Source organism: Hyperoodon ampullatus (assembly GCF_949752795.1).
Source record: "Hyperoodon ampullatus genome assembly, chromosome: 3".
NCBI lineage: Eukaryota > Metazoa > Chordata > Mammalia > Artiodactyla > Ziphiidae > Hyperoodon > Hyperoodon ampullatus.
Window position 1 is genome coordinate 156,492,043 of NC_136916.1, and position 24,588 is coordinate 156,516,630.

Sequence of the window (24,588 nt, forward strand, 5' to 3'; positions counted from 1 at the left end):
AGGGTGATGTCTGCCCTGAGGTAGGCTCTTGCTGTAGTAAACTGTTCTAAAGAAAGGAGCTTCATTATTTGTTTACTATGCACCGCACCCTGATGGTGAGGAGAACGGGGATCACAGAACCCAACTGCAGGAGCAGTCCTCTGGGGGGCAGCGAGAGCAAACCACACTAGAGGTCCCCTGCCCTAGCTTGTATTGTGAAGGCCTCTAACATACAGACCGCGATCGGAATGTCAGTCCTTCCCACTGCCTCCTAGCCCTGGGTTTCTGCTCTGTGCTCTCTGTAGCGTTAAGTGGAAGCACATTGAGAAAATGCCAGCACGTACTCCGGCTCTTTCTGACTGTCTCTTTACATTTTATTTGATGGAGTTGTCAAGCAGCTCAGAGCTTGTAAGGTTGGTGGAGGTGGGTGGTGGGAAGGAGGGAATGCTTGATCTTGATCTGGTTGCTGTTTTCTCTGTGACTCCTGCTAGGTCGGTGTAAGCTTTCAAAAAAAGAAAAAAAAAAAAAAAAACACCCTAGGAGAGGAAAGAACCACAACCACCAAAAATGCAAAAGCAATTTCATGGAACTAGAAACTGTTAGCTCCTAAGGAGGAGAGGGACTGGGAGTGGGGGTGGGATTGTAAAGATTGGGAAAGAAAAAGAGGGGATGGGAGATGGAGGAAGCCAGACAGACTATTCCTAATAGCCGTAATTAAACACAGAAACACTCAGCGATAATTAGCTAAATTTTGCTAATTAGTGTAAATGATCAGCAGGGAGACGAAGATTATGTATTAGTTAGAGGTTATAGGCTGGCAAGGTCTCCGTGTTTTCTGTTCGGGATGTAAACAGTTAAGAGCAGCTACTAGTTAAGTGATGGAATTTGCAATACTTCCTAGGTCTGTCAATCTCTTTGTTTCTCTCTGGCACTTGCTCTCTCTCTCTCTCTCTCTCTCTCTCTCTCTCTCTCTCTCTCTCTCTCAGCTAAAGGGGCAAAAGGGGTTGAGCCAGCACAGGTTAAAAACAACTCTTCTCCATTCATTTCTTCATTGACCAGTTGCTCAGTACCCTCTAAATCTTCTTGACTGGTTCCATCTTCTTTCACATTAACCTACATCTGATAAGATTCAGTACGATGGAAAAGGAGAACAAAGTAAATAAATGACTAGAGACCCTAGAAGAGGCCCTTAGATGCCCAGAGCTGAGAATGCAGTGAACTTCAGGATCTGGCATGACTGAGACAAGAAAGCTCATGAAATCAACTTTGCAGTATCCTCTTTCAATCCTGAAGTCCCATCCCACTGAGCTGGGCTTAGAGACTGAATGCATCTATATTAAGCAGGCTCCTTGCATATTTAATTAATGTTTTTTGAGCTTGAAATCAAGAGAAGCAGCAAGCAACAAGATACCCCAAACTCTGGCTTCAATCCCTTATCTAAGCTGTGCCCTTTTCTCCCTGAAAGGACCAGGAGACCCCTCGGTGCTCCGTTAATGCTCCTCTAATTCTTACTTAGAGTACACTTGCTTTCCCCTAGTCCAAGACAAAGGCTTAGCTAACAGCAATTGTTTTAAAAAATCTTTTAGATGGAGGTGGTAGGAGGCATAACACCATGCGACTAATGGTTGTTACTAATAGTTTTCTGCCAACCCTATTCCAGCGTTAAAAGGAGCAGTCTATACTGTCTGTGAGGAAGTAAATGCCTTTCATTCTGGTATAAAATGAAAACTAGAGCCTTGAGTTCAAGAACCTTCTCTGGACTCAAGAGAAATTTTTTTCCTTTGCTTGTTTTTTCTACCCTTGTTCACTTTGCGCATTTCCTGAGAAGCCAGAGGTCCTCAGAGCTGCCTGTTAATGAGTTTTTGCCACCCTTCCTTCTAAAACATCCTGCCCTATAGTGAGACTCACACTAAAACAGATGGAAGAAGGAGAAATTCTCCGAACAGCTGTTCTCCTACCCATGCTTGGTTCTGATCTTTTAAAAATTGATTATGTATAGATTTGCCTAAAATCTTGATCCCAGGGCAGCCTAAAGCAGGCTGAGCTCCTTTATAAGTTGGGGAGACTAAGGCCACACCTGCCCGGGGTATCCAAAATAGTCTCAGGTTAAGGTTGTGTCTTCAGATACAATTAACTCTCTTCTCAACTGGAGTCTAGTAAGCTTTTCCCCATTGCTCAGTCCCTTCCTTCAGGCTCCCTGCTTTCTTTCATGCTCTCTTCTATTGAACTAACATTTATTGGGTATTTACTATGTGCCAGGCTGTGTGTAACCTGCTAAGGATAGAAAACTAAATAAGACATTGTATTGTTCAGCACGGGATAATTTCAGAAGTATTTGGATCATCTATGAAAGATAAGTGCTTCTAAAAATTTTAAAAATTTGAGGGATGGGACGAGGATCCAGATACCCAACCAAATTAATTAATATAAAATCTAAATATCCCTTGTGAAATGCAGATTCACATTGTTCTGTTATTCAGAATAACCCTACAGGTATTTTTCATCCTCAACTTTATTTTCATACTTATATATCATGCTTATTGAAACTCCTGGATAATTTAGTGGTATGGGACATATAAATACTAAAATACATTTGTTTACCAACCTTCAGTTTTATACGAGAGTTTCATATATTTGCTTTCCTCTCTCCCACCTTTAAGAAATCCAATGCACATCTACTTAAAAATATTTTAATACTTATAGTTTAGAAAAAGTTTTCTCTACAGAGCCTAGGTTTAGTATGCTCCTTATATTTTATTTTCCATAAAATAGCAGACCTTTCTGTCTCTTTAGGCATTTGGGGGTACCTAGTTGAAAAACCTAAAACTCAATTTTACAAGGGAATATACCACAATGTATTTAGAGGAAAGTCTCTTGCTCAGAAACCTGTGTGTGTGTGTGTGTGTGTGTGTGTGTGTGTGTGTGTGTGTGTAGGTGGGACAACATAAATCCTCTTTGAGTCACCTTAGCAAAGACAGCGGTGGTAGTCCCCCTTGTGGCCCATGAGCCTGGAGTCTTTCTTTAAGAAATTATGCTTCTCATTCATTGTCACAGAGACCCACCTCTGAAGTTTTTCCAGCCACGGGGCTTGTTTTGCTCTGATCTACTGAGCACTTTCTTTTGCTCAGCCAGCTGCTTTCTAACCACTTTCTCTCTCCCTTTCTTCTTGGGATTCAGATTGCTGAATAATTCAGAGTGTTGGTTGACAGATAAAATGATAAGATTTATATGTCTTTGGCCTTGGTGATTAATTAATTAAATTGGTTTCTTTTTCTCTGTCTCCTCTAGATGCATTGTTTGGCTTCTCTAAAATTTGTTGGCAAGTGGTGGGTCTGGAGATTAACTTGTTCTTGAAAGGCCACCGTAGGAAGATTATACTATCCCAGTGTAAATTCTTCAGGACTTTCAACATGGATCATTGTGCGGGGGTTGGTGGTTGGAGGTGAGGCCTGCCATATCAGAGGGAGAAGAGATGAGAGAATTGGAACAATTCCTTTCAGGAAAAACATAACAGAACAAAACCCTTCACCAAACTGGCTGATGGCTGGAATTTAGTAGTAAGACCTTTATTGTTTTCTTGTCTGATTTTGAATCTGGAAGACATAACATATTTTATTTTACATTTTAATGAAGGAATTTATCAGACCTCAGAAAGCTTACTTCGCTAGGACTCTATGTGATCTGGGAGGGAGGCAGATCTCTCAAGATTAAACTTGAACTTAATCATACTTCCCTTCCTGTATTAGTTTGTTAGGGCTGCCATTAAAAAAAAAAAAAAATCAACACCAAAAAACAGACTGGGTAGCTTCAACAACAGAACTTTATTTTCTCACAGATCTGGAGGCTAGATGTCCAAGATCACAGTGGTGGCAGATTTGGTTTCTTCTGAGTCCCCTCTCCTTGGCTTGCAGGTGGCCACCTTCTTGCTGTGTCTTCAAGGGGTCTTTCCTCTGTGTTCATGCATCCCCAGTGTTTCCTTGTATGTCGGAATTTCCTCTTCTAATAAGGACACTGGTCAGATTGGATTAAGTTCCACTCAAAGGTCCCATTTTAACCTAATCACCTCTTTAAAGGCCCTATCTCCAAATATAGTTGTATTCTGAAGTTCTGGGGGTCTAGGCTTCCACACATGAATTTTGTGGGCACACAGTTCAGCCCATAACACTCCTCCTCCTCCCCCAGGACCCAGTCGTTACAAAGTAAAAATGTACTGTTCAGTGCATCTCTGTTGAACTCAGTTCAGACTTTCACTGTGGGAAAATAAAACCTTCTGTGACAGTGGCAGCAATTTACAAAATTGATAAGATGGGGCCTCCTCAGGAAAAATCCTATTTACATCTATGGAGAAAACAACACCAGTAACTGTAGTTAATATTTGTGTTTGCTTTCCTCTTGGTTTATCTCTTGTGACTGAGTCTCTACCTTGATGTGCACACAGGCTAATTCTGTCTGACTACAGCCCCGTGCTCTGCAGACAAACTCTAATACCCACACTCAATGGCTCTCTCTTGAGACCGGCTGCCATTCCAGGCCTGGCGTCCCTGCTCTACCAGGGACTTCCTTTATGAACTACAGTGGCTCACTCTTTTCCTTTCTCAAAACTAGGACGGCATGATTCTCCAATCTGTACGTCTTTAAAGACACCACTGTGTATCTTCAACCCGTCTGAGTTCAACAGGTCTGCCGGTATTTTGTAGGTCTGTTTTCTTGACTATGATAATAACTTATGCCAAAGCCACAGCCACAGCCAGGTTTTCTCTTCTCCTCTCTCCACCAGAAGCAGCATAATGTACAAGAGGGACACACTGTGATGTTGTAAAGCCCACAATCCAACTTCACCACAGTCACGCAGAGACAGAAAAAATGCAGCTTTCATTTAAACACGCCTTTTTAATACTAGAAAGGAGCTCTGCATTGTGTTTAAAATGCTCTGCTGTGTTTGGCCATATCAGGGCAGGGGGCAGAATAGCAACTGAGTTTATACAGAGCAGGTGGTTTATTTCTACTTACAGTTAGAGTTTTTGCGAAAGACTTGCTGGGATCATATGACAACATATAACGCACACCTCCTGTGTACCAGGCACTCTTCCAATGCTTTACGTATATAATTTCATTTAATCTCACAATCCTTGACCTTAATAAGGTTACCACCGCTTCATAAATAAAAACAGTGAGACTCAGAGAGCTTAAGTGACTTGATCAAGGTCGGGGTAGAGCCAGGCTTCAAACCTGGTTCTGACCACATAGCTCTTGGTCTTTGTGTTCTCCCTGACGGACTGTCGTCTCAAGAAACAGACAACAAACACAGTGAGTTTAGGGATTATCTGATCCTCTGATGTTCCAGATGGCCAAAGTGGGGACTTAGACAAGGGCCTCCCATCAGTATCAGAATCAGCTGGGAACCCGGGCAGTATGACGCTACGTCCATCACCCTTTTACTCTACAGCACGAATGCCGACTTCTCCTTCCTCCAAGACCTTTTGCTTCAGGTTGATCTCCCCTTAACCAGATTAAGTCCTGTAGGCATGGATTCTGCCAGCCTTGGATTTTCGTGGCCTTCTGTGAAGTTAATGTTTCATATGTATTCTTCTAGTAGGTGTCTGGCTTTGTGCCAAGAGGTAGGATTCTTGGGTGTTCTGAAGGTCTCCTCAATGGGAGACCCTAGTGTGAGAAAGTGCTCATATTCGGGTTGGTTCCCATGCAGGGAGACATTTCCTGTCCTGGTTGGGCCTCACTGGCCAGAAAGCATGGGGGAGATGACTTGTGTGTTCACCTGTCTCTGTTTCCCATCTGAAGCCACAGCCCAGTTATTGTTCAAAGACACGTTCCCTGCCCCAGTTCCCACCCTTTGCTCACCAGCTGTTGAGTGGCTGTATGAACATAAAACCTCCAGAACCCCGAAAGCCACCTTTTCTGAGATACTGTCCGCACCCTCCCTTTTTTACTGTTTTGAAATATTCCTGTCAGCCACCCCCCACGTTAAAACATAATGGTGTATACTCCTGAGTGACTTCCCCCCAAACTATGAATTTCAACTATTTCCCAGGCAGTCTTTCAAAATTTGAATATAATTACATGTTTTGGGTGCAAATTGTGGTTTTTGCTACATAAGAAACTAATGGAAATGATCCGCCTGTTCCTGTAGTTTACAGATTATATGCTTCAGAACCGAGGGTATATATTTAGGCAGCTTTTCTGTGTGGCACATTAAAATGAAAATGAACTGGGGTGAGCCACCATGGTTGCTAAGCAGTAGAGCAGGTTGACAGAGCAAAGCATTAAACTGAACCGGTGTCAGTGTTTTACTTAACATTTATTTGCTTTGCACCTTTGTCATTTGATGTTGTCAAAGAAGAGAAGGGGGAGGAGATAGGCAGGGTCTGGCTGTCTGCACAGCTCAAACAAGGAGGAAGAAATAATCAGCCCACGACATCCAAGCAAAATGAGCACATTTTAAAAGTTGAAATTGCCATACAGGGAACTCTTTTTTTATGAAGAGCGTGCAAGACTTATAAAAGTGCACAGGTGTGTCTGACAGCTTCAGGAACACGGACCTGGGCAGACACTTGTTTTTGCAGTATGGGTGATGACTACCAAAGAGGGATTAGCTTCCCCAGGTCAAAAATTTTAAATGTGCTTCCACTGTCCATTTAATTCCTGCTTTCAAGTCCTAGACTTATCATGAGCAAGTAGGGATAGGCAGCAAAGTCTTTTGGGCTTCTTTATAAGTGATAACTAACAGAATAAAGCCAACTGTTTTGAACCTCTTTTTTTAATATAAATTTATTTTTTTTAATTTTATTTATTTTTGGCTGCATTCGGTCTTCATTGCTGCGTGCGAGCTTTCTCTAGTTGTGGCGAGTGGGGGCTACTCTTCGTTGCAGTGCGTGGGTTTCTCATTGCAGTGGCTTCTCTTTGTTGTGGAGCACAGGCTCTAAGGGCTTCAGTAGTTGTGGCATGCGGGCTTCAGTAGTTGTGGATCGAGGGCTTCAGAGCTCAGGTTCAGTAGTTGTGGTGCACAGGCTTAGTTGCTCCGCAGCATGTGAGATCTTCCCGGACCAGGGTTTGAACCTGTGTCCCCTGCATTGGCAGACGGATTCTTAACCACTGTACCACCAGGGAAGCCAGAACCTCTGTTTTTAATAGAGGCTGAAAAAAGGCCCTTGTGAAAAATTAGCTCACAGGTAAAACAAAGCAAGACCCTCTTGGATTCTTTGGGTCAATTTTAGCAGCATTCTGATTTTTTTAAAGTTTGAAAAGATGATTAAAGGGTTAAATCTCAGCTACTGGGAAAATTTGGCCTCCTGAATAATTTGGGTGGGAGGAGGGTCCTGTGACTTAGATAGTCAAGGTATTATTGTATATCTCTTTCCTTGAACCAATTATTATATATTTCTTGACATGGACCACTATCTCAGCATAGTTGGATGGACATCTTTGGGTTTTCACTTCTGTCAATTCAATCTTCTTAGAAAAAATAAACCCAAGAAAGGAGACCTCTGTGCTTTTACAAGAATGACAATAGTATCTTCTTTACTCATAATAATAATAATATTACTAATAATAATTCACTTTTTTTAGTTCTTTGAATATACCTGACACTCTCCTAAAGGTCTCATGGAATTCTCCTGAGATAGGTACAGCTGTTTTCACATTTGGAAGATGCTGACACTGAGGCAGAGAATGTTTGAGTCACTCGGGCCATGTGGAGGAGATACATAGGGCAAGATGCAAGGAAAGTGCAGGGAACATCCATGCCCTTTCCAGGTGAGCCACTCTCCCCAAGTCTCCACGTGTTCCCCAACCCAGAAGCTTTCCCCATCCAGACCCTGTCCTTTAGGGGTCTTTTGGAGGCTTCATTACATAAGCATGATTGATTAACTCATTGGCCATTTGTGACTGATTCAACTTCTAGCCCCTCTACCCTCCCAGGAGGTTGGGGGCAAGACTGAAAGTCCCAACCTTTAACCACCAGCTTGGCTCCACTGGCAATTAGCCACCCACCCCCACCCTCCCCAATCCTAAGGTGCTTACAGAAAGTCATTTCATTAACATAACAAAAGATACCTTTATCCTCTCATCACTGGAAATTCTGGTAGTTTTGAAAGCTGTGAGCCAGGAACTGTGGATGAAGACTGAATACGTATGAAAAGTGTATTTTGGTCATCTGAATGACCAAATATGTATTTCTTATAAATTATAATATTGCAGTCAGGTACTGAACTAAATGCTTTAGCTTACCTCATTTAATCTTTACCAACTATCCTTCAGGGTAGGCACCATTCTTATCATGAATTTACAGGAAAAGAAATTGAGCCTCAGAGAGTTAAGCAATTCACTTTAAGTTCTTCCTCTTGCTAAGCAGTTAACCCCTTGCTTCTACAGTTACCCCTCAGTATCCACGGGGATTGGTTCCAAGACCCCCATGGGTACCAAAATCCGCAGATGCTCAAGTCTCTTAAATAAAGTGGTGTAGTATTAGCATATAACCTTAACCCATACACATCCTCCTGTATACTTTAAATCATCTCTAGATTACTTATAATACCTAATACAATGTGAATGCTATGCAAATAGTTGTACATACAATGTAAATGCTATGTAAATAGTTGCCTGTGTACAGGAAATTCAAGTTTTGCTTTTTTGAAATTCCTGGTATTTTTTCCAAATATTTTCGATTCGATGTTCCTGGACTCTGCAGATATGAATGAGACCCACGGATATGGAGGGGAGGGCTGACTGTGTTGAACTTAGGTCAGGTAACCTGCACAAACATAAAACCTGTTCCCTGGTATTGAGAACAACTGATCAGAACACATCCCTATATTCAGAAGTCCTGTTGTATTACAGGAAATTATGTGTGCTTTCTGAAGCAGCCTTTGGATATTCAGATAAGTTCCAGAGTCAGCTGGTAGGGAATGGTTACATATTCAATCAAGAATCCAAGAGTGAGGGACCCTCTTTGGTGGCTCACCTACCTCATTTTTGATTCACCATAAGAAACTCATTTATCAGGAATTTTAGTTTCCAACATATAGGCTTTCTCCTCAAATTATAATTTAAACCACCAAACCTTCCTGGTTTTAGTTCTCTTACCTGCAAAATGAAAGAATCGCAATTAATGATCTTGAAGTAGCCTGCCATCTTTATCTTAGCAAGTTTGGTATTCATCTTTCTATCAGCGCTAATAGGCACAATTCTGATGATTTCTAAAATACCTTGCCACTCTTATTAGATCACCTTTGAACCTACTTTTATCCTTGACCATTCATACATATGGCAGAAGCTTATTAATTTTGAGGGTAAAACTAATGGAATGAATATTTCAAGAGTATCAATGGTTTTCATATTGGGTGAATACGTGTGTGTGCAGGTGCACATGTGGGTGAATGTGTGAGCTAGAAAAATATAACATAGCATAAAGGCCTTGATAGCAACCTAATCAGCTCCTGACCTGGAATGTGAAGATCAGGCTTGAGGACTAAGACTGCTGTGCATTACAGACATAAAGATGTTTCAGTACCTGTTCCTTATTCTGGTGTCATTTATCAGTGTGTTGTGTCAAGGGGGCTTGCATTAACACACTAATTACAATCTAAGAGGGGGACAGTGTTAATGTGAGATAGGAATGTAAACCTGGGGACTTGGCCCTCTATAGCCAATCCCTGTCTTTCAGGTGATTTATTTATTGGGTTTTATATGCCATGGGGTCATTTTATGTGTATGTACTGCTAAGCCCATCATCTGTCAGTTATTAGGGGTCTACTAGACTAGCTATCATATAAGAACACTCTTTCTGACAGTGTTGAGATAGTGACCCTTTATTTCCCTGCACAGGGTAACTTAGAAATAAACCCACCACCTGAACACTAAGTTTCTCAGGCCCAGGGGTGATGCCCCTAAAAGAATATTCTGATGAAAGGTCTTCATTGGACTGAAAAGCTGCCTTGCATTTGTGGAATTACCAAACGCTGGACTTGGAAGAGGTCTGTAGGGACCTTTTCCAATCAAATTATTTTCATGCAGAGAAAGATTAACAGCCTGGGAGTTTATGAATTGTTCCCAAATCACACTTTTCAAGTTAGGGGCAAGTTGAGGCTGAAACACCAGCCCTTTCTGTACTGCACCACAGTGTTAGTATGCAAAAGCAGGTGTCACCTGTTTTGCTGTGGACAAGGAGACTGGGATGGTCTCTGGTACAACTGGAGTAATACATCAGCACAGCAAGGTCAGAGAGCATGAGAGCCAAGTCACTCCAAACACTCAAATTGGTTCCCTTAATTGCTGTCACAGAATGCAGTCCTCACTCCGTCCCAGGCACTGCTCCCTCACTGGATCCCTGCTTTCTCTCTGCTCCAGCAGCCTGGAAGGGAAACTCAGTGCACCAATCAAACTGTTTGATGAGAGTTTTGAGCCTTATTACAGGGAAGGTTTCATCCTTCCATGGAAGGAAAGAGAAAGAGAGAAATTAAATTGAAGTGTAAATCAGTTAAGAGCTTAGATCCTGCACATCCTTTCTTTTTAATCAGGAGTAAAATGAGAGGAGAGTTTTAAGGCTCATCACAAGACACCATTAACTACCCAAGGAACTCTTGACAGAAGATGGTTTGTCATGAGAAGAAAAGTGTACAATCTATCCAAAAAAGGAAGTATCCAGAAGTTGTTTAGAAGGATGACACAGAGGAGGAGGATGGTTTGTTTTCCTGTGGCTACCCAGGCTTCAGTTCCCCTAGCTGGCCAGCACGTTTTCTTGCACATATTAGGTGCTCAATACATACTTTACATCAATGATGTAGTATATTACGTAGTGTGTAGCAGATAATTATATATTGTATATGAAAGGGTAATATGTTTTCAATTCATTCAGTTTTAGACAGTGCACTGGAAATCAGTATTCAACATTTTGGCCAGTTTTCCCTCGTGGTTGACATAGTTTTGGTATATTTTTCTAAAATTGCTCGATGTTTGCTATTTTACAAATTGTGTTTTACAGCGTTACAGAGAAAATTCAAGATCTTTTTTGATCCTCACCACAGCTCTCTGCAGCAGGAGGACAAGTAGTAGAATTGTTATTTGTCCCATTTTTAAAATTTTTTTAGCTGATGTAATCAAAACAAAAGGAGCATAAATGTCTTGACCAAAGTCATTCAAGTAGTGAGTGACAGAGCAGAAACTGACACCCAGTTCCTGTCCACTGCCCTGCTTTGCATGACTGAGTATCTGGTGTAGAATTTCTGGGCTTTCTGGAAAAAGAAAAAGGAGAGAACAGCAGAGAGAAGAGTGCTCACAGAAGCACCGTTAGGGCAGAAAAGTGTGATACGCCTTCATTGGACTTCGCGCTTAATTATTAAGTACTTACAGTGAACAGTGCAATGCCCTGGGCTATGCTCTGCAGTGGACAATTGAAACGAAGGGTCTATACTCAAATACTTACAGTGTGGTTACAAATTCTTTAAAATACGGAGATCTATCCTTTCCATCCCCATAGCAATCTCAAACATGTCACCTGGATGGATAGTTGTAGCAACCTAATTAACAGACCTTACTAAGCCTCTGATTGCCCCTTCTGTCTGTGCTCCACCCACCATTGAGCCATCCATCTCAAGTACCAATCTGTTCATGCCATTCTCGCATGGGGCTCCTCCCAGGCTACAGGATGAAGTCCAATCAGATCACATCATGCCCTCTGTAACTAGAACAAAAACTAACCCCTTACCTTCATAATCTTGCCCCTGTTTATCTATGACTTCATTTCCTAACACGATCTTCATTAGACCTTGGCCTAATTCTTTTTTTTTTTAATACTTATTTATTTAAGCTGCACTGTGTCTTAGTTGCAGCACACGGGATCTTCGTTGCAGCATGTGGGATCTTTAGTTTTAGCATGCGGACTTCTTAGTTGTGGCATGCAGACTTCTTAGTTGCAGCATCATGCAGACTCTTAGTTGCAGCATGTGGACTTCTTAGTTGCAACATGCGTGTGGGATCTAGTTCTCTGACCAGGGCTGGAACCTGGGTCTCCTGTGCTGAGAGCACAGAGTCTTACCCACTGGACCACCAGGGAAGTCCCTTAATTCTTTTTATTTTATTTTTTAAAATTTTTGTTCCTTGAACATGCCAATTTTGTTCCCATCATAGGGCCTTTATATTATCAATTCCTTCCCTCTGGAACATTTTCTTTTTCATCTGGATTGCCACATGTCCATTTCTTATTATAACATCAGGCTTCGACTTCAGTGTCATCTCCTTAATGACCCAGTCTAAAAAGCACACTTTCAAGTTCCTCTCCAGCATAACAGCATGGTTTCTTTTTATTATAGCACAGATACCTCCAAGAAAGTTCATGTTGTGTGTATTGCTTCCATCAACCTCTGAGAACAGAGACCTTGTCTACCTTGCTCATGGTTTTGTCTCCAGTGCCTAAAACAGTGACTAGCAAGGAGTGAGTTTCCTTAAACATTTGCTGAATGAGTGGATGGATGGATACCTGACATATATTCCTCTCAGATGTGGCTCCCACCCAGCATTTTAGCCTCAATATTCATTAGACCTTTTGAGAACTCCATGACTTTAAAGTATGTTCTTCCCTCGATTGGGAATCTCTCCTATTTGGTAGATTTCTCCGCACTTTTCACCTGACAATTCACTCTGTAGTAACTAGTCTGCCAAGCATTCCCTACCTCCCATTAGCACAGTGAAGTTCTCAACCTTCTGTGTTTTTCTCTATAACACTTTTCTCATTGAATAATTAAAATTATTAAACATATATTAAGGCTCCAACTACATTCTAGGCACTGTCCTGGGTGCCAGATACTCAAATATGAGTAGGATTCAGGCCCCGCAGAAGGTTCATGCCATGGTAGAGGAGTTCACTCTCATTTTATTAAACATACAATATTGAGTTGCTACCATTTATTGATGGTGATTGTTTTTCTCACTAGATTCTGACCCCTTTAAGGGTAAGGAATGAGTTATTTTGGATGACCAACATAGTTCTTGGGTTTTTTTGGTGTTTTTGTTTTGTTTTGTTTTGTTTTTTTTGCGGTATGTGGGCCTCTCACTGTTGTGGCCTCTCCCGTTGCAGAGCACAGGCTGCAGACGCACAGGCTCAGCGGCCATGGCTCACAGGCCCAGCCGCTCCACGGCATGTGGGATCTTCCCGGACCGGGGCATGAACCCGTGTCCCCTGCATCGGCAGGCAGACTCTCAACCACTGCACCACCAGGGAAGCCCAGTTCTTGTTTTATAAAAGGTGCTTGATAATATTCATTAATGGAAGAATCTAGTGAGTGGATTAAAAGGTAAGAATGTAAAGTATTGTAATGCATGTAATAGTTTGACAAATGTCATGAAATAAGTAGAAGCAACCATGGGAATTTAGAGGGGAAAATGTCGCAACCCATTAGGGCATTAAAAAGAACCAGGTGGCAGAGGGAAACCTTACGTCATGTTTTGAAGGATGATTTCTATGGGCATGTAGGAGAAAAGGACAAATAGGTTTAGGGGAAAAAAAATTAGATGTTCAGGATTCAGTGACCCAGTTTGCTGAAGGGTGAGCATGTAGAGGAACATTGAGAGAAGGGCTGGCAAAGGAGATTGGGGCTCTTTGATGGAAGACATTGAAAAATCATTATCATAACAGTTAGCACCCTTGGCATTTATAATTTACAAACCAGTAAGGTGAGCATTATCTGATTTACATCTTTCAATCACCCTGTGATTCTTTTGTCATTATCACCATTTATAAGAGAGGAAGAGGGTCAAGGCTGAGAAGTTGATGCTTAATCCTTTTGGGAGGGTACTGTATCTTTTCAAAATGCAAATCTGGTTTTGTAACTCCCTTCCTTTAAAAAAACAAAAGTAAAGAAACGGACAGAACCTCTTTCTTCATGGGCTTCCGATAGTCCTTCAAATAAAGACAAAACTGTTCAGGGGTGCCTGCCTGGTCTGGCCATCACTGGAGTTTTTAGCCTCATCACCCACCAGGTCCTTCCACCTTCTGTATTGTGGCTTCCTTATCTCCTCTCAGTCATTCCTACTCTTCCTTTGTAGATTTGCCTTTGCTCATTCCATTTAGGCAATCTCCTCACCTCTTCCCCTGGTTGACACCTACTTCAACCTGAGGTCTCTGCTTTTGTATAACACCTTCTCTAGGAAGTCCCCTTCCACTTCCTTCAGAAATTCAAATTCCCCAAATACGGTTCTCATAACCTTCTGGAACTCTCCCCTGTTGTACATTTCACAGTTGCTGCTTTACATTTAGTTGTAAGATTATTTGATCAGTATCTATTTCCCCAAATGGATTGAAAGTTCCATTGGGGTCAGATAGGATCATGACATCTAGAAAATAAAATGTAAGACACCCAATTAAATTTGATATTCAAATAAATGACCAACTTTAAAAATTTTTAAGTATCAATATGTCCCATGAAATATTTAGGACATATTTATACTACATTTCTTTTGTTATTTTTCTGAAACCCAAATTTAACTGGGTATCCTATGTTTTATCTGGCAACCTTAATCAGAAACCACATCTGTTTTTGCTTCTAGCACAATAGCTGGGAGTGCAACAAACAGATGATCATTCAGCATTGGATGAATAAATGAAATTAATTTAAAAAATGGAATTAGTTTATTCTGGCAGTGTCATGTAGGGTGAATTGGTATGACAAGAGACTGAATTTGGAAGGACTAATTAGCAAACTGTTGCAATCATCAGAGGTAAAAGTAGTAAGTACCCAAGTGGCATTGAGGAAGGAAAGGAGGAACATTTCCACGTAGGAATCAGAATTTGCACAGGTGTGACTATGTAGCAAACCAACATCTTGAGGAGTAGGGGAAAGAATCATTTCAAATTACTAGTGATTATGATCAAAAACAATGAAAAAGGTAGAAATAAATATAACCCCTCTCATTTATATACTGCTTCACAACTTTCAAAGTATTGTTCTATGTTCTACAGCATTCCTCTTTGTAGGAGAGGCTTGTTTCTGAAAATATGGCCATTTAATGATTACTGTTCTTTGTAAATACATTAAATTTCCTAGTCAATGTTGTTGATCAGCTCAGAAATGTTTGCCTTCATTTCTGTGCATTTTTAATAAATTTTTACTTAAGCTTCATATTTCTCGGTGCTGAATCTTTTATTTCTGAAGCACCAGGTATTATGTGTAACAAACCTCTGGTGCCTTTGTATTAACTGGCTGAGTTTTACAATCATCAGGTTTTCTAAAAATGGGCTAAAAACTAGCCAGTAATGAGATGACCAGCCAGAGGCTAATTTCTGTGTTATTTCTTCCCGAAGCAAGAACAGGTGGAGGTTGACAAGTCACAAGCTCCCACTTCAGATAATAAAGATGTAGTTCCAGTCATTCAAGTTTGTGTTGAAAGAAAACCTTTTCATTCCTTATTTTTCAATTAGTGTTGAGTGTAGCTCCGTGGCCTCTAGCTACAGGAGGGCAGATGAGCGTGTATTCTTAACTAGATGAGTGCACAGAGACCACGGTTGACATTTCCTCAGCTGCTCTTGCAGAGGCCTTGAACATTTTTCCTTGGCACATACTTGCCTGTGAGCTGCTGTTTGAAAGATCAGGTGTGATGAGTGAGTGATTAAATGAGTGAGACGATAAATAGGCAGGCATAACCTAGTGGAAGTAACGCAGACTCTCTACCTTCACACACCTGAGTTTGACTGATCAATCTCTCAGCAGATTATTCTAGATCAGAGGTCAGCAAACATTTCCTGAGGGGCCAGATAGTAAACATCTTTGGTTCTGTGGGATATACAGTCTCTGTTTCCACCACAACTACTCAACTCTGCCACAGGCAGGATGAGTTTGCTGACTTCTGCCCTAAAGCTTAAACTTCCTGAAAATCTGAAAATGGCAACCATAAAATCTATATTATAAGGTTGTGTTGTGATTAAAAGTTTCTATCTACACAAAGAACGGAGCACCGAATCTGACACATAAATAAGCGTTCAGTAGATGCTAACCAGTGTTGTGATGATAATAAATGAATTTCAGAGCTCCAAAGAATCTTGGAGATCATAGTCAATTTTCTCCTTTTAAAAGATGTCTAAATGGAGGATCCAAAAGGTTCAGGGACTTAACCAAGGCTAGTGCAATCTGTTTCCCACAATTCTGTTCATATCACCACTTTCAGAATTCCCAGCAAATATGGCAGCATCAAGCCAAGCGACATCTTAGGGGATATTCGAGCACTGAGTCAACATGCATGCATTGACTAGCAACCATGATGTGACCTGTGCTGTATATTATGAGTGATACAAAGATCAGTGAAGCTCTAGCAGCTTTTATTTACTCAGATAACTATAGTGAGGTGGGAAGTGACAAGTGTCAAAAGAGTGAGTGTGTGCCAAGGCTTCTATTTAGGTGCTTACATGTCTCATCTCATATGATCCCCTTAATAGTTCAAATTGTCAGCACTTTACCCTCAAAGACACTAAGACTCAAAAGTTAAGTAAATCTGCTCAAGGTCAAGAGTTAGCAAGTGCTAGAGCAAGGATTTGAACTTGTTTCTCTCATTGCACAAGGTGCTTTCTACCTGGAGAAGACTTTGTGGATGAAGAGTTTTTCTGTTAGCAATTGCTGCATAATGCACTACTCTGAAACATTTAAAACAACCATGTTTTAAACAACCATGCTATTTGCTGGTGATTCTGTGGGTCAGAAATTTAAGCTGGATCTAGCTGAGTAGTTCTGAAGGCATCACATTGTATCCCTCATGTGTCTGTAGCTGTCTGGCAGATGGGCTAATGTTGATGGTCTAAGATGATCTCACTCACATATCTGGTGGTTGGTTCTGGCCAATAGTCTGGGGAAACCGTAGGTTCCAGAGAACAGGCCATCTCTGCTCTACGTCACCTCTCACCCTCTACTTGGCTAGCCCGGGCTTCTTCACACAGTGGTCTCAGGGCTGCATTTTAAGAGAGTAATAACAACAGTAGCAAGAACTTTTAGGAGCTTGGAAGTCACACAACAGTGCTTTCACTGCATTCAATTGGTTAAAGCAATTCTCAGAGCCAGCCCAGATTCAGTGGGTTAGGGAGACAGTCTCCCAGTGGGAGAAGCAGCAAAGTCACCTTGCAAAAGGGTGGGCATGTGGGGATGGGAGGAATTCTTGCCGTATTTGCTAACAATCTATCACAAAGTCATAACTGAGCTGTGAGCTGGGCCTTAAAAGAAATATAAAGATTTGGAAAGTGTTGACTTTGGCAGAGCCAGGATTATAAAGAACAACATATTAGTCTTAGTGGAGAATGGGGCCACACACCTGTACTATATTATCTAGGAAATGTTCTCTTGCCTTTGGTCTAACAAAAAAAAAACTGCTATTACTATATGTACGGACATAACTACAAGTGTGGTTTCCATATATATGATACTTATAACTTTTCAGAGGATTTTCATTTCTATTATATTACATTAAATGTGCTATATAGTTTTGTTGCATTTCGTTACTCAGAGAAGGAAGGCACAGCTACTCCCTCTTTTCCTCTCTGCCATTTGGTGTCATCTTTGCAACAAAGCAGATTCTCAGCTCACTTTCCAGAGACAATCGTGTGGCCCATCAGCGGTGATTGACTGTGGCTGAGTGTCAGCCGCAGCAGCTGTTTTGTTGTGAAGATGAAAGTTTGATGGACCTTAAGATGGAAGGGAAGAAAGGGGAAATTTGATTTCATTGGCAGCTGTCTTACCCATCTTCATTAAGATGGGCTGTGGATACTGCAAGGCCATTCTGAACCAGTGGTCATAAAACTAAGAGGCACCACTCACCACTTAACTTAGGCAGCTTATATTGCTGTTTGAAATCTGTCATCTGGGTGGTTATTGCAGAAGGAGAAGGAATCTCCTGTAGGGAATACAGTGGTTGATGTGTGACAGAAGTGAAACTGAAAGAAATAGATTTTTCTATTAGCTTCAAATCAAATCCTTGAAGGTGACGGCACCTGATTCTCTAAGGCAGGGTTCAAGCAAATCATTCAGGCTCCCAGAAGACAATATGGGATTAATCCTCCTTTGTGTGCATGCAGGCACGCATGTGTCTGGGCGCATACATGTTGTGAAAACTATGTGACTCCTCATTTGTGGTCTTGGACTTGGCTCTGTGTGTATGTATAGGGGATGGACTTGTGGACTGGAGGTTGGAGTAGGAAACTGCGATGCAGTGTGAAGAGAGAAGTAGGAGAGAGGATCCAGTCCTAATTAGGGGACTCTTGAAATGAGCAGATCAATATCCAGTTCCCCAGATTTCTGGCTCTGAGCTCTTTCCCTCCAGAAAGTGTTTGCTGAAGGGAGGCAACAGAACATATCCTTTTTTTCTGAAGATCAAGCGTTTCAAATGGCAGCCTGCCATGCATGTCTCTCTCCATTTCTGAGGTTCCTTTGTATTTGAGTCCAACACCTCACATCCTGTGGGTTGTAATAATAATGGTAGCAATTACTGTATATTGAGCCCTTGTCGTGTGCCACATCCACATGCGTTGTATATATTACAGTGTCTGTGATCTGTAAAAGAATCCTTTTAAGATAGGTATCATTATCCTTAAGAAACTAAGTCTCAGAGAGGTTAAGTAATTTGCCCAAGAACACACAGCTTGTAAAGTGGCAATGCAGGGATCCAGAACCCCAAAGCCTGTATCCTCCCACTGTACTACCCTGTCTCTTCAAGGCTGGGGCAATAGGAGATACCCTATATGAATGGTGGGAAGATTCATGAAGGAATTTTTTTTTTTTTTTTTTTTTTTTTTCAATATGCGGGCCTCTTACCGTTGTGGCCTCTCCCGTTGTGGAGCACAGGCTCCGGACGCGCAGGCTCAGCGGCCATGGCTCACAGGCCCAGCCACTCTGTGGCATGTGGGATCCTCTCAGACTGGGGCACGAACCCGTGGCCCCTGCATCGGCAGGCGGACTCTCAACCACTGCGCCACTAGGGAAGCCCATGAAGGGATTTTTAATTCAGCTCTTGTCTAGTTCTTCTTTGGAAGGTCTTCTCAGCTGACATACAGTCAAAACACTAGCTATCTCATCTAATAGTGTTATTGGAAAGAAAGTAAAGATCATGGGCAGTGGAGACTTTTGGATTCAGGAGGGACTTGCTGGATCATCTAGTGATTCTGCTCTAACATATTCTCCAGCCACTGTTGCTACCTTGTACAGAAAAGGAGGTCTGGATAGGCCAAGGGGCAGGACCACAGTGTTGGAGTTAATGGAAGGACGGAAATGCCTTCTCTCTGCCCCTCACCCTCTCTCCTCTACAACCCTGCACATTTCTTGTGGAATAATTTACGTTTTTTAGGTGTCATATTAAAGAATAAGGTAAAGGCTACTCAGCTGTGATCAACTTAGGCCAGAGGTTGGCAAACCTTTCCTGTAAAAGGTCAGATAGTAAATGTCTTCGGCTTTTCAGACGTAAAGAATCTCTGTTGCAACTCTTCAATTCTGTCCTTAGATTTGGAAAGCAGCCACAGACCATATGTAAATGAATGGGCAGGACTGCATTCAATATAACTTTATTTACAAGTACAAAGAGGGGGTGATTTGACTTGCCAACCCCTTCCATAAGCCGTTCGAGGTGTCGCTGTCCAGGGGAAATGTCAACCTCGATGCTTTAGGATTTCTGCTCCAGTAGTAATAATACAGTAGTAATTAGTAGTGGTGTTCGTGGTGGTAATAACAGCAGTAGTAGCAGAAGCAGCGACAACAATGCCATCTCTTTATGTTTACTTCCTGCTTTAGGGCTTACAAAGTATTTAGACAATTATCATCTCATGTAATCCCTTTTAAACCCCTGCTCACAAACTACATAAGCACGGGAGACTCACCAGCTGAGGAGTGTGGTACAATGAAAGGAGAATGGCATAGACTGTACTTCGTGGTAGAAATTGGGGCTGTGGGATACTAGAGAGGATAGTTGCACACCTCCTGGCCCCATTAGGCACCAGTTCATTCAGCGACGTGATGAGTGTCAGAGCTTCCCGAACACACACTTGCCGGTCTGTTCCAGCTTTGTGTTTAAACCTGTGCAGAAAAGAGACACTTGGTCTAAGAGGTTGTTGTCTGAGTAGAGCTTTTTGTCTCTGCCCATCACCTTTTTGGACCCTGATATGTTGGTGAGTAGCTATGAAAAGTGACCTGTTAACACCATTCATTCAACCAACATTTATTTAATACTTAGAGACCTTCAGTCGGTGCTAAAGGCAGATGGGTACATGTGGCTCATGCCCTAAAGCATCTTTTGCTCTGCAAGCACCCACAGGAACATGCCGCAGACCCTGGTCATCCACTCTGCACCTTCCAGAAGCACCATAGTGCTTGTCGGGTTTTGGAGGCAAAATGCATGATCTTGTCTGGGAATGATTTCTAGGTCTGCCACTTGTTAGCTCTGTAACCTTGGGCAAGTTCCTTATTCTAGTCTGTGTGTCAGGTTTCTCACCTGTAAAATAGGGATATTTTTAAACCATGGAGAGTGAGGATTTAAGCGCTAATACATGCAAGGTGCTTTTATGCCTGGCCTTTGTAAGGGCTTAAATGAATGCCCACCATTATTATTATTATTTGTTGCTGTTGTTGTAATTGCTGGTAAAGAGTAACTACCCAAACTACCAGGCAATGGACCATACAAACCTTATTGTTTTCACCATGAACTTCATATGTTTTCAAAATCCTGGCTACTTGGTTCTTAGGACATGTTTCTAGTACCTGGGGGTTCCATAGCCAATGTATGTTTTAAAACTTGTTGACAAACACAGAGTTAAATGGCGTGAGCAGCATCTGTGTCCTGACATTTTATAAATGGGAGTCCTCTTAGGGGTTACCTAGGTCAGAGTCACATTTTGGAGATAAGGACCTGCAGTTCATAGAAAGTAAATGACTTTGTCAAAGCAGTATACTTGGGGCAGAATGGGGACTAGAACTTCAGTGATTAGGTTTTTTTCTTCTGGTTTTAAAAATTCTCCCCCGGCCATTTCTAAGTTATTCCATTTCACTTAAAAATGTCCTCACATTGACCTGATTATTCTAAGAATTCCCACTGGTTACAAAAGATAAATTAATAAACTCGCAAGTAACCCCGTGAAGCCCAGTGGCTTGACTTCATCTGCCCCCAGTTTTACCATCTCCCTCGAGTGAGGGAAGTTCCTTTCAAGGATCTCTAAGGTGGATCTCAGTTTATATAAGATACCATCTTAAGGAATAAGATGGGGTCAGAGTGGGATGTTATTGAAATCCTGGTGTCAGTGAGACTGGGATATTCCTCTAAATCTATGGAAAGTTCAAAAACAATATCCTTTTTTTAAACTTAAAAAACAGTTGTGTTCTGGTGGGAAATAACTACCAGGCTGTGCAAAAATGTACTCTGTGACCCCTCTTGGAAATGACCTGCATGTGTTGACCCTAAATTGTTCTCTGTTCCTGTAGAGATTTCTGCACCATTGCAGAGTATCTCTAAGTGCTGGGATGCTTTGTCAGTGGAAATCCCTTCCAGAGTGATTGGCATCCATTGATTCTACTGTATTTGGCTCATAGGTGGGGGATCGAGAACAAGACATCACAGCCATACTAGACTGTACATTCCCTCTGAGGACAACGCAGTCATCCTTGTGGAAACTTCCTTCTTTGACAGCCCTTCCTTTTTATTCTTCATTATCACACCTCTTCCATGCCCTTTGCTCATGACATTGGACACTTGCTTCACAGCAGTCAACAATGCTCTGGATTTTTATATTTAAAGACAAATGCTATTGTTAGCATTTGTATTGTTAGCATAGACAAATGCTCCCCCATTAATATACTCACCTATAAAGAGTCTTTAACTTTAAAGGCAATGCTAGATGTTTTGGCAGAGATTCAGGCATATATATGTCTGGTGTGTGTGTGTGTGTGTGTGTGTGTGTGTGTGTGTGTGTATATATATATATATATTTTTTTTAATACAGGGTTATTTGTTTGCTTGGCTGTCTTTAATGGGTCTTCATTAACACCATGTTCTTATCTGGAAAACTCATTTAATCTGCATAGAACTTGGAGGGTGTTGTTCACATCCCCTGCTGCCAGCTTTCCAAGGTCTCAAGGAGGCTGTTTTCTCACTTTCCTCTCAGCCCTGACACAAGTTCATCATCAGGGATAAGCCCCAGTTGTCTGCAAATTGCAATCTCATCAGGTCTGCAAGATACATCTTGTTTGACTCTTCTCTGCGCCTTCCATTAACACTTCAGTACTAGGGCTTTGGGAAGAGCCGGACCACATCACCATATTGGCAACTGTGGTTGATGAACAGATTCTGGTTTTCCCCATTATTGGCTTCATTAAACTTGACAGCCTTTTTAGTCTCCAGATAGGGTGATCCTTTTTTCACTGACCCTTATTAAGAGCTGTCTCCTTAAGAAGGGTCACTTGGGAAAGGATTTTAGTTGATTTTAGTAAACAACCTTTATTCAGCTTTTAGACTTCTTTTACCTCTCTAATTATTATAGCCATCATCTATCAAATGCTTACAGTGCACCAGACCCTAGAAATGATCTCATCTGTTCTTCCTGATGCATGGGTATTATTATTATTATCCCTATTTCGCATAAGGAAACTGAGCTCAAAAAGATTAAATAAGTTCCCCCAGGTCTCACATTAATAAAAGGACAGAGGCTGGGAATTGAACCTGTAAGTCTCTACTTCAGAGCTAGAGATTTTAACTACCTTACTCCACCACCTTCACACTGCCTTCAGCTATTTGATTATGTTTTAGACTTACTCATTTAGAATCCTGAGTTCATTCTGATTTTATCAGGTATAATAGTTATCTGTTGCCTTGTAACAACTTACCCCAAAGCTTAGAAGCTTAAAACAATAAACATTTATTATCTCATTCCATTTCTGTGGGTCAGGAATCCAAGAGTGGCTTAGCTGGGTTGTTCTGGCTCAGGGTCTCTCATGATGTTGTAGTCAAGATACTGGCCAGGATTCCAGTCATCTGAAGGGAGCCACTTCCAAGGCTCCCTCACATACCTAGCAAGTTTGTGCTAGTGGCTGGTTGATGGGAGGCCTGAGCTCCTCAATACCTTCTAGCAGTGTCTGCTCCTAATTTTATTTTACCTGTACATAGATCAGTCCAGTCTTCAAATGAGCTATTTTTGCCTAACAATCTTCTTTGGGTCAGGCCATCTATATTAGTTTGCTTGGGCTGCTATGCCAAAGTACCACAGACTGAGTGGCTTAAAAAACAGAAATGTGTTTTCTCACAATTCTGAAGGCTAAAAGTCTGAGATCAAGGTTTCAAGAAGTTGGTGTCTTCTGAGGCCTCTCTCCTTGTCTCATAGATGGCCATCTTCTCCCCAATTCCTCACATGGTCTCTCCTCGGTGTATGTTTGCATCCTGATCCCCTCTTCTTATAAGGACACCAGTCATATTGGATTGAGGCCCACCCTACTGATCTCATTTTAACTTAATTATCTCTTTGAAAACCTTGTCTCCAAATATAGTCACATTCTGAGGTACTAGGGCTTAGCACTTCAGTGTATAAATTTGGGGAGGATGCCATTAAGCACCATCTTGGCCTGGGCCTGTCTTGGGAATTTCCTTTTACATTTTCTTACCTGTAGCTCAGGTTTCCTTTATCTGTCTTACACTCTCTTTACCTCATATCCTCAGGCTATTATGTAGCCAAACTTAACAGTTAGTTGCTTGCCTGTCTGCCTGCCCATTATGTTTGAAGGACTTGGGTTGCTATATCCTAAACTCCTTGCAGTTAGACTGGTCCTTAGGGCTTCTAATGAATTCTCTAGAAACTTTTAAACTCATCACGTATGGTGTTCTCCTAAAGAAGCTATGGCTATTGCTGCACACATTTCTATAAACTACTTTTTGAGCAGATACTGAGTGCTAAGAAGAGGGTTTTTTTGTTTTGTTTTGTTTTTTATAATTGTGAGGACAAAGTCTGTGAATCTTTCTTATCCTTTATCTTGGATGCACTACAAATGTTCCAGAAAGATTTGGTTACTTGTAGGATGGTCTAAGGACCAGGCGGAAGCTAACTAAAGAGCAAAATCAGAAGTGTTTCTTTGTCTTACAGGAAAGAAACTATTAAGAAGGTGACAGAGAACAAATTATTAAGATTATTCACTGACTGTGTGCCGTTACCAGGGTTTTCTCCTCATCAGCACAAGGGAAGTGTTCTAATCGTTTGCCAGGATGCATGCGTCTTACATGCCTGTGCTCTGTCCAGATCCTCTGTGGCTACACCACAGCCCAGTTTCCCTTTGAAACTTGGCAGTCCATGAGTTATGTTGGAATTCCCAGGTGATCTTAACGTATCTAATTTCCCTCATTGTACTTCTCTTATCCTGTAATGTGCTGTTGATTCCAGTTGTCTAAACATAATGGGAAATAGCCAGAATTATTGTAATGGCACGATTCCATGCATTAAGGATTAAAATATGCCTGGTAAAAATAGGGAAAGCTTACAACGCCTCATAGCAACATGGTTATTAGTCTTCTCCTCAAGCACACTTTGATACGTGTTCGGGAAAAATTCTTTTCAAGTTCTGAAGTGTGCGAAGTATACTATAATATATATTATTCTAAATGTAGGAG

At 41.5% G+C, this 24,588-nt stretch overlaps 1 protein-coding gene across 19 annotated transcripts in view; it reads left to right on the forward strand.

Moving 5' to 3' along the window:
• NRXN3 (neurexin 3) overlaps positions 1–24,588 on the forward strand; it is a gene marked incomplete at both ends in the record, with an annotated part of 1,631,502 nt that overhangs the window by 1,047,103 nt on the left and 559,811 nt on the right. The window lies entirely within an intron of this gene.